The sequence below is a fragment of the Thrips palmi genome, unplaced genomic scaffold (genome assembly GCF_012932325.1).
Source record: "Thrips palmi isolate BJ-2018 unplaced genomic scaffold, TpBJ-2018v1 HiC_scaffold_4, whole genome shotgun sequence".
Lineage (NCBI taxonomy): Eukaryota > Metazoa > Arthropoda > Insecta > Thysanoptera > Thripidae > Thrips > Thrips palmi.
Genome location: NW_023144631.1, coordinates 5,950,638 through 5,962,779, shown reverse-complemented (window position 1 = coordinate 5,962,779; position 12,142 = coordinate 5,950,638). Strand labels below are relative to the sequence as shown.

The 12,142-nt window shown below is 64.6% G+C and overlaps 1 protein-coding gene across 5 annotated transcripts in view; it reads right to left on the bottom strand.

Annotated features, from left to right (window-relative positions):
- Nucleotides 1-12,142, bottom strand: part of LOC117649192 (ras GTPase-activating protein raskol-like) — a 119,536-nt gene that overhangs the window by 99,582 nt on the left and 7,812 nt on the right. Inside the window, exon 1 of one of the 5 annotated variants that reach the window (XM_034391697.1) lies at nucleotides 3,443-3,588. The exons of the other annotated variants lie outside the window; for them this stretch is intronic. The gene's annotated coding sequence lies outside the window, so the exon portion shown is untranslated. Of the gene's footprint in view, nucleotides 1-3,442; nucleotides 3,589-12,142 lie in introns of those variants that run through there. 5 annotated transcript variants of the gene reach the window in all.

The following is a 12,142-nucleotide window of genomic DNA, read 5'->3' as shown; positions in this document are numbered from 1 at the left end:
TGACCTCGCTAGACTTAACGACATTGGGGATCTCGCTAGGCGCAGACGAGCAAGTACGACATAGTCGACAAGAAGCTGGCTAGAGGCCCACTAGAAGTTTGGAGGCTCAACTGGAGCCAGGCACGCCTGACCTTTACACCAGAAGAGTCGCCACAGTCCCTAAAGGCTTGCCAAAGCAAGTGCCGACCCAGGAAAGGTGCACCGGGGCAGAGTGAGCCACCCTCAAAAACAGAAACAAAGGAACGAGAAGAGGGTAGGAAAACAAGGATTCCGCAAGATGGTGCAGTTTGCGAAGTTGATTTCCTTACTGTTCAGGTTTCACCAAACGATTTAGTGGTGGGGCGAATTTCGGTATAACTCGCGGCGGCAATGCCACCGGCCTAGTGGCCTAGCAACACTAGGAGTGACAACTCGAAGTGACACACGCACTTTCGCCGCGTGACCCGACTGGCCACTGGCTGTCGTCCGACGGCTTGGCCAAAACGGGCCGGCCCTGACCTTGAGGCGGTATTCATAGTGGGCAGACGGACGGACGCGGAGAAAGTGCGGACGGACAGCGCGACCGATCTGGCGCGAAAAAGCAAAAGTCCAAACAAAGCGCAAGGCCCCTGCTGCTACTTTGTGTCTTAGTGCCGCACGCCCCGCGGCCGCCCCCACCCCCACGCGGACAAAGATAGACGTCCAGCCCCACGAGGCCCCGCCCCGCCCCGCCCCGCCCCGCCCCGCCCCGCCCCGCCCCGCCCGACTCGGGAGGAAGTCGCGCCCCTCCACGGCCGTCCGCAGCCCCGCGTCGGAGGAAGGCGGGCCGGCGCGGCCGTCGAAGGGCCTAAGTGCATCCGGTTCGGTTCAGTTCAGCGTGGCGGTTAATTGGCATCTTACACCGCCTCCTCGGCCTCCTCGGCCTCCTCGGGGAGGACGGCGAGCCGCAGCAGGACACAGCGAGGGAAGCCCCACGTGCCTTCTCGGAGAGGCAGACGGCATTGCTAATGGCCGCGACGCGCCGCGACGCGATGCACCCCGTGACATCATCAGCCGGCACCGAGAGCACGCCGACGACGACGCCGCCGCCGCCTCGGAGCACCGAAATGGAAGCGGAGGGGTGCCGCTCCGTGACAAGTGTGGAAAGGGAGACAATTCCGGGAAACAGCGGGGCGGAACAACGCACTGCGGTGCGTCACTGCGCCCCACCGAGCCGAGGTTCGATCCCCGTCGACCGCCGAATAATTTTTTCGTTTTAGTACTTGTCTCCCGTCTGCGTGCTCGGTTTGCACCTCAGCTCCTCCGGCGCGACACGACTCTGTGACATGGCGCTGTGACGACGGCGTCACGTGACGCGGCGTGGCGGCGTGTGAAAAGGGGACAGCTGCGCGATGGACGCTGCGCGGTTTAGCGTTGCAGCGTCGCAGCCTTCTACGGCAAATGCCTGCAAACGCCGCGGCCAGGCCAGGCGGTTCAGCTCGCATCGACCTGAGTGCAGCAAGCCAAGCAAGCGGCCCATTTGCTCCACAAGGACGAGGCAGCCGTAAAAAATCAAATTACAAACGCGAGTAGGATTCGAACTCGAGTCGGGGCGGGGAAAACGCACGGCGCGTCAAACGGGAAATGACGCTAATGAAGCGATCAAGTGGCGACGCTTCGCGCGTCGCTCACGGTGGACCGGCCGGAAATTCGTTTTGACAGGCGGCAGCGCGGCCAGCGTCAGCCGGCTTGGCGTCCGAGAGCGTCGTCTGCTTGCGTCGTCTGCTAGCGTCGTCCGCCGTGCCGGTCGCGTGCCGCCCACGCAGGTACTACCGCACTGCGGCAGGGCCTGGCAGGGCCTGCGCGAATCGAACACAATGGGCGATGTGCCGCCCCCGCCCGGGGCGTTGCTGGTTGCGGTGCGTTGTTGCATACGTGCATATCCTCATCCGGCGGCGCGCGGAAGAAGCCCTCGAAGTGCCTCACCGTGGCCCCGCCCCGCCCCGCCCCGCCCCGCCCCGCACTGCCGAACTGCTACATGGTTCCACTACGCTGCACTACGTTACACGGACCGGACCGGTAAGCCGGCAGCACATATTACGCGGCCGAGCTTCACTTGGGGCCCTTAATCCCCACTCCACTCCACCGGGGCCGGAGAGCTGGGGCCAAGGGCCCGGGTTCAAACGCCACCGGCACCTCAACCCGTTTTCATTATTCATCGCTGCTCTGTACTACTGCTGCAGGCTCCGTTCCGAACAGTGCTCTGTCTCTCTCGCACTCGCGGGGCGTGCCGTAGGGCCGTAGGGGTGCGAGAGAGACGGCCCCAAGGTGGCACGCCTTAATACGGCCCGGGCCGGCGTGATGCTGACGAGGGACGAGGACCGCGACGACGAGGGTGGCGCTCATTTCGGCCCCGCGATTTATGGCGGCCGTGCGTTACGCCCCACGCCACGGTCCGTGGGCCCCTTAATTTCAACACGCCCCGCGCGTGCTGCGTGCGTGCTGCCAGGCCCGTGGAGCAAGGGCCGGCGGCCGGTCGGGGTTAGGGGAGGTCAGCAAGGGCTGGAACGGGCTGGGCTGGTAACGGGGGACTGCGAGCAGGCCGAGCAGGGGGACTTTGGCCCTTGGTGCCTGACTCATCCGGCGACAGCAGCGCGACGCCGACCACGTCACACTGCGGACTCATTCCGAGAGTCGTTTTCGACGCTGTGTCTCTCTCGCACCTATACTGGACGCCCCATAAGTGCGAGAGAGACAGAGCGACGAAAACGACTCTCGGAATCAGTCTACTTCTGGCGGCAGACGAAGAAGAGGACGAAGACGACGGCACGTCGCGGCACAAACTTTGGCGGGCGGTCCCGCTACCGCTGCTGCTCCTTGCATCTGATAACGGTGATAAACGCCGCCGACGATGATATCTTTTTCTTGCCGTCTGGCTGCACAAACTGGACAAACTGCCAAGTAAGCCGAGCGGGCCGGCGGTAGTGAATCCAAGATTGCGTGGAAGAGCCTCACACAGACACACGCACACACACGCACACGCTGATAATGCTTGATGTGTTGTTCCGACTCAGCCTCCGCCCTCCGGCCGGCCCGCGATGCGCGGGACGCGGCAGACCTGCTTCGCGACCACTTGGAAGCGGCTTCGATTCGAATAAGCGGCGCTCGAAGCGGAAACCGCGCAGCCAATCATAAGCGGCTATCTTAACGAGAGCGGTCGTAAAGTCCGCCTGCGACGCCGCCAGCCTGTCAGCGACAGACAGACAGACAGACAGACAGACAGACAGACAGACAGACAGACAGACAGACAGACAGACAGACAGACAGACAGACAGACAGACAGACAGACAGACAGACAGACAGACAGACAGACAGACAGACAGACAGACAGACAGACAGACAGACAGACAGGTAGACGGACGGACAGATCGCGGAGCTACCGAGAGCGGAGGCTGACCACACGCCACACTGCCGGAGGCCTCACCGATTCACAAACACACAATCACACAAACACACGCGGTCAAACGGCACTGTCACTACACTCGACACTCGCGGCGAGCCACACGGCGGCAAAACGAAAAAGCGCGCGAACGGACAGACTCAACCGCTCGGTGCGGCGTCCCCGGCGAGACTGAGCTGAGTCGGCGCGCCAGCCACACACCGCCGCGGCGGCGGGGCGGCGGGGCGAGCGGCGAGAGGCAGTGAGAGGGAGGGGGAGGGAGGGGGGAGGCGGCGGGTGGCGCGAGGGTGCCCAGCCTTTTTATGCCACATTTTCCCCGCATGAACGCGCCTTGAACATCTTGTCTTGTCCTTGTTGACGAGGCTCTTCTCCTCGTGGAAGGCCTCGGAGAGGCAGGAAGGGAAGGAGGAGGGCTGGACTAGACTAGTGTCGCAGCAGAAGCAAGCAGAAGGCCGCCCCGCGCCAACACGTCCAGTGAAGCCCATGCCGTGTTTGGGCGCGCCAAAAAGTGACTGGTCGTGCGTCTGTCTGTCTGTCTGCAGCGTACACGCTCACGTTGAACGTCTCCAAAGTGTCCCACAGCAGGGGATGTTTATCGATCACTCGTTCGAAATATTCAAAACATCGTTTTTGAACTAGGTTATTAGCCTTGTTAGGTTGGTACCAGCACGTGGCTGACCAATTTCTCATACCGGCTGCCGCACTTGCAAGCCGTTTGCAAGACGGGACTGCCTTTATGCAAATAAACAAACTGAAGAGCAAAGGGGCTCTCAAATAGGTCCTGAGTAAGTTTTTTAACATTCTAGAATGATTGAAACCCTTCCGGAGTGTCAACAGAGGAGAATACGAAAACTGAAAGTGAGAATGGTTTGCGCGTTACGTATGGGTGCGAGAGAGACAGAGCGACGAAAACGACTCTCGAAATCAGTCCGCAGGCAGGCAGACGACCCGCGGCCCGGACGACGCCGGCGACGCCGACGACAACGAGTCCGGCGCGCTGGTCGGCCGTATCAGCAGGTGCCACGGCCACGGCGAACGCGGCGAACTTGGGCCGGCAGCGCTAGCGCTGACACACTTCCACGCTAATCAACAAACTAACAGGCTGGGCGGGCGGGCCATCAGTTTTCGCTAAGATCCAGTCCCGCCAACTTGGCCGGGCCGGCCAACTGCCGCCGGGAAGAAAGGTTGGAAGGCGGGAAGGAACAGAAGGACGCCGTCCTCGCGCTCACGGCGGCAGACTGATTCCGAGAGTCGTTCGCTGTCTCTCTCGCACTCATGGGGCGTTCAGTATAGGTGCGAGAGAGACAGAGCGACGAAAACGACTCCCTGAATCAGTCTCCTGGCCTGTTGCCGCAGAAAGACTTGCAGTTGGCGGGTTGGGCCCGGGCCTTGGCTTGGGCCGGCCGGCCCAGCGTTCTCGTGGGGCCCGGCAGGGGCGGCGGTGGCAGCGCCGCGGGCAGGGCCTGGACCCCGTTGGCCTGGTGTTGGCCTGGGGGCGCTCACATGCCGGGCAGGCAGCCAGTCAGTCCGCACGATGGCCAGCTTTACTTTCACTCTCCCGAACAACAATGCACACCGCAAATCCACAGAGAAACCGAAAAGGCGAGGACAGACTGGCCTGGCCGCCTGCGCCAAGCCGATCCGCGCCATGTGCATCGTGACACCGTGTGCACCAATCGACGCCACTAGTTTACGACGTCGCGGAGCGGGTCTGGCGGTGTCCGGCACGCTGTGGCACGCACTGCCGGTTAATTAATTGTAGACGCCTCGCAGACATGAAGGAGGGCTGCGTGAAGCCAAACAGAGAGTCGTCCCGGAGTTTATGGCTGATTGGAGGTCCACGCCTTGGACACACACACACACACACACAGCGTACGCGACCCATAACTCCACTCCCACTGCAGAGCCTAACCGACACTTCTCCTCTTGATCCATCCGCCCAGCACCACCATCACCAGGAGACCCTCGCCCCTCGCCGTTTCGCCACCAGATGGCGCTGGCAGCGCAGCGACGACGGCGACGACTTACCACACTGCAGCGGGGCCTCTGCCGTCTCATCTCATCCGCGTGTCAACCACTGTCAACTCACCTGCAAAACGCAAAAAAGACACGGTGTTATTTCGAGCTGAGCCGGTCACAGTGGCAAAGTCCAGACTGATTCCGAACCGAAAACTGCGCTCGTAGCGCTGTCTCCCTCGCACTCACGGGGGCGTCCCTTAGGGGTGCGAGAGAGACAGAGCGGCGAGGGGCTCAGACCGTAGACAAACACGCGCGCGCGCAGGACGGCGACGGCCGCCCTCGGCGTCCTCGGTCCAGATTGGGATTTAGGACCGCGACGACGACGACCACACCACCACGCCGACATGTGGCGCGCCCAGCAACAAGAAGAAGAGGCACATGGACTTTCTCCGCCGCGCGCGCCTCCCCGCCTCCTCCAACAAAGGGCGCACGGACACACTGACCGCAGCCACGACAATGACGCGCGGCACGCGGCCAGGCACGCCCTCCAGTGTCGCAGCCAGATAAAAACTAGCGTGGGCGGGACTCGAACCCGCGGACTCACGGCGAGTACCTCCACGTTGGAGCGCGGGTTCACCAGACAGAGAAGCCGGGGCTGTGCGTCGGGACGAATTAGCAGACGACAAAGTGAGTTAGAGCGGCCGTGACCGCGCGGAGGGGCAGCGGGCAGCGCGTCCAGGGGGCCGTGAGGGAGGGGGGTGGGGGGAAGGGGCAGCGACGTGCTAATTATGACGAATAAATATAAACACACGAACCGCGAGGGGGGGGGAGGGGGCGGTACTTGCCGCCGTCTCGCTTTGTCTGACTCATTGGCGGTTTGCTGCCTGGCCAGCGCAGTGTAGGTATTCCCTCCACGGGGCCGTGCTCTTTGGGGCTTCCGTCAGCGTGCCCTTGCCGCCGGAGTGCGATTTACCACCCGCGTTTGGGGAACGGCATTGCCAAAAATGTGTTCTAAACGGGAAATATGTGAGTGTTCTGTCGAGTCGGGACGCAGGTCGCGGGCGGTGCTTTCCAGTGTCGTGCCCCCGATGCACCCGCGTAATTGCTGCCATGCGTGCGAGCAGTGCGGGGCCCTGCAGCAGGCCCAGGCTGGGCCCAGCCCCGAGCCCCGCCCAGGCCGCGGAGACAGCTGTGCCCTAGTCTTGGCGGTCCCGGTCTCGACGGTCTCGACGGTCTCGGCGTGGTGGCGGCGTTCCGCGAGCGCGGGTAAACACGGCGTGACACGCGCCACATGGCCGAGGCAGTGGGCCTGCTTGTCCGCGGGGCCGAGGGCAGCGCCAAAACGGCAAACGACCGCAGGCCTGCAGGGGGTCAGTCTCCGGTGACCCGTCACCGCCTTGGCTCTGGCTCGGCCGGTGCGGGCGGTGCGGCAACGCGCTCACCAAAACGGACTACGCTAATTGGCGCGTGACGACGTGTGTGTGTGTGTGTGTGTGTGTGTGTGTGTGTGTGTGTGTGTGTGTGTGTGTGTGTGTGTGTGTGTGTGTGTGTGTGTGTGTGTGTGTGTGTGTGTGTGTGTGTGTGTGTGTGTGTGTGTGTGTGTGTGTGTGTGTGTGTGTGTGTGTGTGTGTGTGTGTGTGTGTGTGTGTGTGTGTGGGCCGCTCGCCCTCCGTCCATCCCCCGCGACGCCGCACCATCCCATAATCCTTCACAACGCCCAGCATTGATGCAACCTGGCGTTACTGGAACGCCTCATCAGCGCGGCGCTGCGCTGGGCGTGTTGGTGTCGGTGTGTGGGTGAGGACCTAGCGGGCGGGCCGGGCGGGGCCGCTGCGCGATGCGCGATGCGATGTGACCCAGAGAAGAAGACAGAGGCAGCAGATCTGAGCCGCCGATAGCGCCCACCGCGACACGACGCGACACGACGCGACAGCAACGCAACGGGAGCCACGTCGCGTCTCGTTTGCCAAATGCCTGCCTACAGTGCCGGAGAAACAGACGGGCTGTCGAACGCCCAGTCAAAGCGGAGGCATCGGGTAACCTGGGGTAACCTGGCCCACGCCGGGCGGGCCGGCACGGCGGAGTTACCGCGATAAAGGCAGCATAGACTGAGTCGTTTTCGTCGCCGTGTCTCTCTCGCACCTTTCCGGCATGACCCATGAGCGCGAGGGAGACGGAGCGATGCTCGGAATCAACCTGCAGGCAGGGCTTGCTCCGTGGGCCGCGTAATGGCAGGTGGGGCGCGTTGCGCGCGTTGCTAGGCAACCGGGCAGCCACAACAAAGCGGCGGCACGGCAGCACGGCAGGCAGACCGCCCAGACTGCTACTGTACTGCTGCACTCGCCTCAAGGCCCGGCCGCCGCGGCCACGCCACGCCGACGGCCATGCCGCACCGCGACCTTCACCGCGTAATGAACGGCCGGTGACGTCACACACACACACACACACACACACACACACACACACCCTACACACACGCACACACACGACAGGTGAATCCGTCACCTTAATTGAAAGAAACACCGCACCGGGAGACGAACCGCCAACAGGACGGTCGTCTCGTCCGCGTGACGTGACTGGCGGTAGTTCGGCCATGATTGGTCCTTTTCGCCTCGTCACGAGGAGCCGCCCTATCCCTGCCTGCGTGACCCGCGGTGGCCCGCGGTGGCCCCCACCGGGACGACGCTCTGCGAACGGCGCAGCGAACGGCAGTGGAATGAAAGCGGGAAAGAGGAAAGGAGGCATTAAAAAGAATTAGCGTAATTTGCTACCGCGAGCGGTGCCAGCAGCCCAGCAGGGGCAGCGAGCCGAACGGAGCGCCGTGTGCGCAGGCCGGTCCGCCGCACGACGGCGTCGAATGGTTTGCCTACCCTGCCGGCGCGCGGTGCCCGCCGCAGCGCGTCGGATGGGCTGCCTACCGCGCGGGCGGCCGGGCCGGGACACCCTCTCCCAGGCCGCTCCAAGGCAGTGTGCAGTGGCGCTGCCTGCCTAGCGGCCTTCGCGGCCTGTCCTGTCGCCGCGTCTCTGATCCCCTGCGATCCTCAGCGATCCTCGGCTTAGGCTCAGGTTTATTTCCACAGAGTGACGCAACGCCTCCGCGCTTCAGCAGCCCCGGCCGTCAAACTGCGGGCGAATCGGGACGGATTGCCTGGCAGGATGTTCCCGTCGACGGGGTCCACTGCACCGCGAGCCGCGCACCGCGCCCAAAAGGAGCAGCGCGCGGGGCGGGGCGCGTCCAAGGACGGCACGACGCGCCTCGCGGTCCCCAAACGCGCAAACCGCGACCACAGCGGCGGTCTTCCTCGCCGACCCGACGGCGTCCTTGGCGTGCGCGGGGCTTAAGCCACTGGGCGACCTACTGACTGTGGCGGGGCGGGGCGGGGCGGGCGGGGCGGGGCGACTGGACACGGGCCGCGAGGAGGATGACATCACGCGCTGTTTTCCGCGTGCTGGCCGACGGGGTCCTGGCTTCTGGCTCTGGCTCACTCCGAAAGGGCAAGTGGCGCCACCTCGCGGCCGCGGTGCCAAGCAGCGACAAGCCTCCGGGCGGCGACACTCACGCGCGTGCCGCTGCACTGTCAAACAGTCCTCGGCGGCGCCCGGCTTCCTCGGCGCCGTCACCAGGAACCCCAACCCCACCGCGTTCCTGAGGTCGGGGCGTCGCCAGGGCGTCCGCTCCTGACTCTGACTCATCACCACCTCCCGGTGACCCGCCGCTACACTGCGCGTGCGCTCGGCGGCGGAGTGACGTCACTGCTTCGGCGGTGTCAAGCAGCCCGAGCAGCACACAGGCAGTGTCGTCCCTGCAGCGCATCCCGGCCGGCTCGCCGTCACCGAGGCCCTGCTGCAGCATGCTGGTCGTGACCACGCCTAATGAGGTGACTAATGGCACAAGAGGCGACGGCCGGCCGAGCACCAACAAGCACTACATGGCCCCGCGGGGCACTGGGCCGCGGCGTGGCGGCCGCGGGCTGCGCATTCCTGCCCAGGATCCAGAGAGGGCGGGGCGGGGCGGGGCGGGGCGGGGCGGGGCGGAAGTCCAGCCGGTGGCGTTATGCAGCCCATCGTCAACCCGCGGCCGGGGCGGCGCTGGCGACACACTGCCACTGCGGCGGCCCGGTAAAGAGGGGAAATCAGCGGGCTGCTGCAGCCATTCGTGCCGATGCTCGTGCTCCGCGCTGCGCGCTCCGCCTTCTGCCGGCGCTGCACTGCAAATTTGCAACCCGATCGCGTCGCCGTAAAGCAGTGCCGGCGTTATTGCCTCGAGGCGTAGCGCAATATCGCACTCGTCCGCGTTCGTTACGTGCTGCTTGGTGCTGCTGTGGGACCCGCCGCCGCCGCTTCCTGCCGGCCGTCGTCAACATCGGAGCACGCCTCGCCTTTCGCGGTGCGGTGCGGGTGGTCTGGTTTGGCGGTCCGGCCGCCAGGGTCACCGCGGCCGTCAAAACGGCGACACGGAACGCTTTACTTTTTCGAGTGAAACAAAGACGGTCGGGTCGAGGTGCCAAAACTTTGCCGCGTAGGCGGACTGACGGTGACGCTGCCTTGCTGCCTGCCTGGCTGCCGCCCTGCAGAGCCCATCCCATGGCGTGTTTCTGATTCACAGCCGGGGCGAGACGCGAGACGCGAGAACCCCCGCAACTCGGGCTCCTCCCTGACTCCCCGTGCGGCTGGCTGGGCTGGCGTGGGCGGCGCGGTGCCGATGGCGGCCTCTGACACTGACCAGCCTGGGCAGCACGCGCAGATGTTCGCTCCATCTTGTTTGATCCCGGCCTGCGCGGCCTGCCGCTGCGGCCCCACTGCCCGCCACCAGCGCGGCCTTCCCGCTGCAATTAAAACCCCATCCGGGGCGCCGGTATGGACAATGAGGACGTGCAGGGTGTCGCCGCGACGCGCCGCGCGCCAGGCCCCCGTCGAGGCCCCCGTCGAGGCCCCCGTCGTCCGAAGCAACTAATGATGTCACGCCGAGCAGTAAACCCGACGCACGCCCCCCGCCTCATTTTATATCAGCGGGCTGATTCCGAACAACAGAGCTGCGTCGCTCTGTCTCTCTCCCACCCTAGCGGGAGGCCCCAAGAGTGCGAGAGAGACAGAGCGACGAACCTGCTGGCAGCCTGTCGGGATATCGCGTCGTAAACTGGAACGTATCGCAGGACTGGCACTACAGACGTCCCTCTGATTGCATCCTCCAGTCTCGGACACTTCGGCACTTCGGGGAGGAGCGCAGCGCAGCGCCGCCGCCGTCTGGCCCGGTGACAGACCGGAGGACGGGCATCACTCACGGACGGCGCCGGCCGGGTGGGCCTCACCCTGCCTCGCCCTGCCACGCCCTGCCTCGCCAAGGACCCAAGGACCCCTTCCCCTTTCCCCGGCCGTTCGAAACGGATGCTACTGTCCATGCAAATGCGAGAAGGAATGCCGGTACCCCTAACGGCGGGGACCTGGGGACCGATTCACGGCACCGGACGCCGCCGCCGCGCCCAGCGCCACGCCCCGCCACGCCACGCCCCGCCACGCCACGCCCCAGCGCGTAAAAATTCAAGACCGTCGCGACAGTCGTTGACCCCCCCGAGCGTGTGCATTTCGCTGCTTTCTCGCCGCCCTCTCCAGCATGGCGGGGCACTTGGCCGCCTTCTCCGGCGACAAGTGCATGGCGGGGCGCTGCTTCTTCATCGGGAACGTCGCCGGTAAAAGGGGCGGTAAAGCTGTCATGAGGTGCTGCGGCGCTGCCCCCTTCCTGGCCGTTCCTGGTCGCTCCCGGTGCCTTCCTGGTCACTCCTGGTAGTTCCTCGTCCCTTCCTGGTCGTTCCCGGTTCCGGCTCGAGGAGCGCGTCGTCGCCACGTCGCCGTGCGTCGCCGTGAGCCTCACGAAGAGGCGTGGCTACCTCGTGTACCTCGTGGGCCACGGGCATGGGGGCACCTTTAGTGTCCGGCAGCGTAGCGAAGTGTAGTCAGTCGTGAGCGGCAGGCGGAGCATTACGGCGCATTGTAGGAGGAGACATGCACACACACACACACACACACACACACACACACACACACACACACACACACACGACAACGACACGTGGCCCGCACGACAACGCGCACGCCCCTCCAGCCTACACACGCGCTAGTCAGCGCTCATCGCATCGAACGTCATCGACCCGACGATGCACTGATCAAGGCACTGATGATGCACCCTCATCTGGGCGCGATGAAAAAGTCGTCCCCCGCCTGAACTGCACCGAATAATTGGAAATCATGGACAAGCTGTGCGATGCATGCAGCGGTGCAGTGAGGGGCCGTGACCGCGGGGTCGACTTACGTCCATACACTTACTCACACACACTCACACACAGCCACGGCGCATGCACATCGCATGGCTCACTGAGCACACTGTCATTGCGATGGCTCCGTCATTATCATGATGAACCGGCCGAGCCGAGCCGAGCCGACCCGGGCCGAGCCGGAGGCACCGGATGGGCGCATGGCGGCATGGCGGCACACAGGGAGTGGCCGAGCCCACAGCGCCCCGGGGCGGCCGTGCGGCCAAGCTGGCGAAGCGCAGCGACAGACACAGACAGCCCCGAGACCGCTAGGCGCGCCGAGCCGCGGGCCGTATGCAAAGATGCGACGCGCTACCTGAAGTCCGCACGTCTCTCTCGAACCCCGACGGAACGCCCCGCGAGGACGTCGGCGACGAAACGACTCTCCGGAATCAGCCTTTGCGCTGTGTGGTCGTGGCGGAGGGGGCTCGCGCCTTGTGTGCCGTGAGCGGCCCGC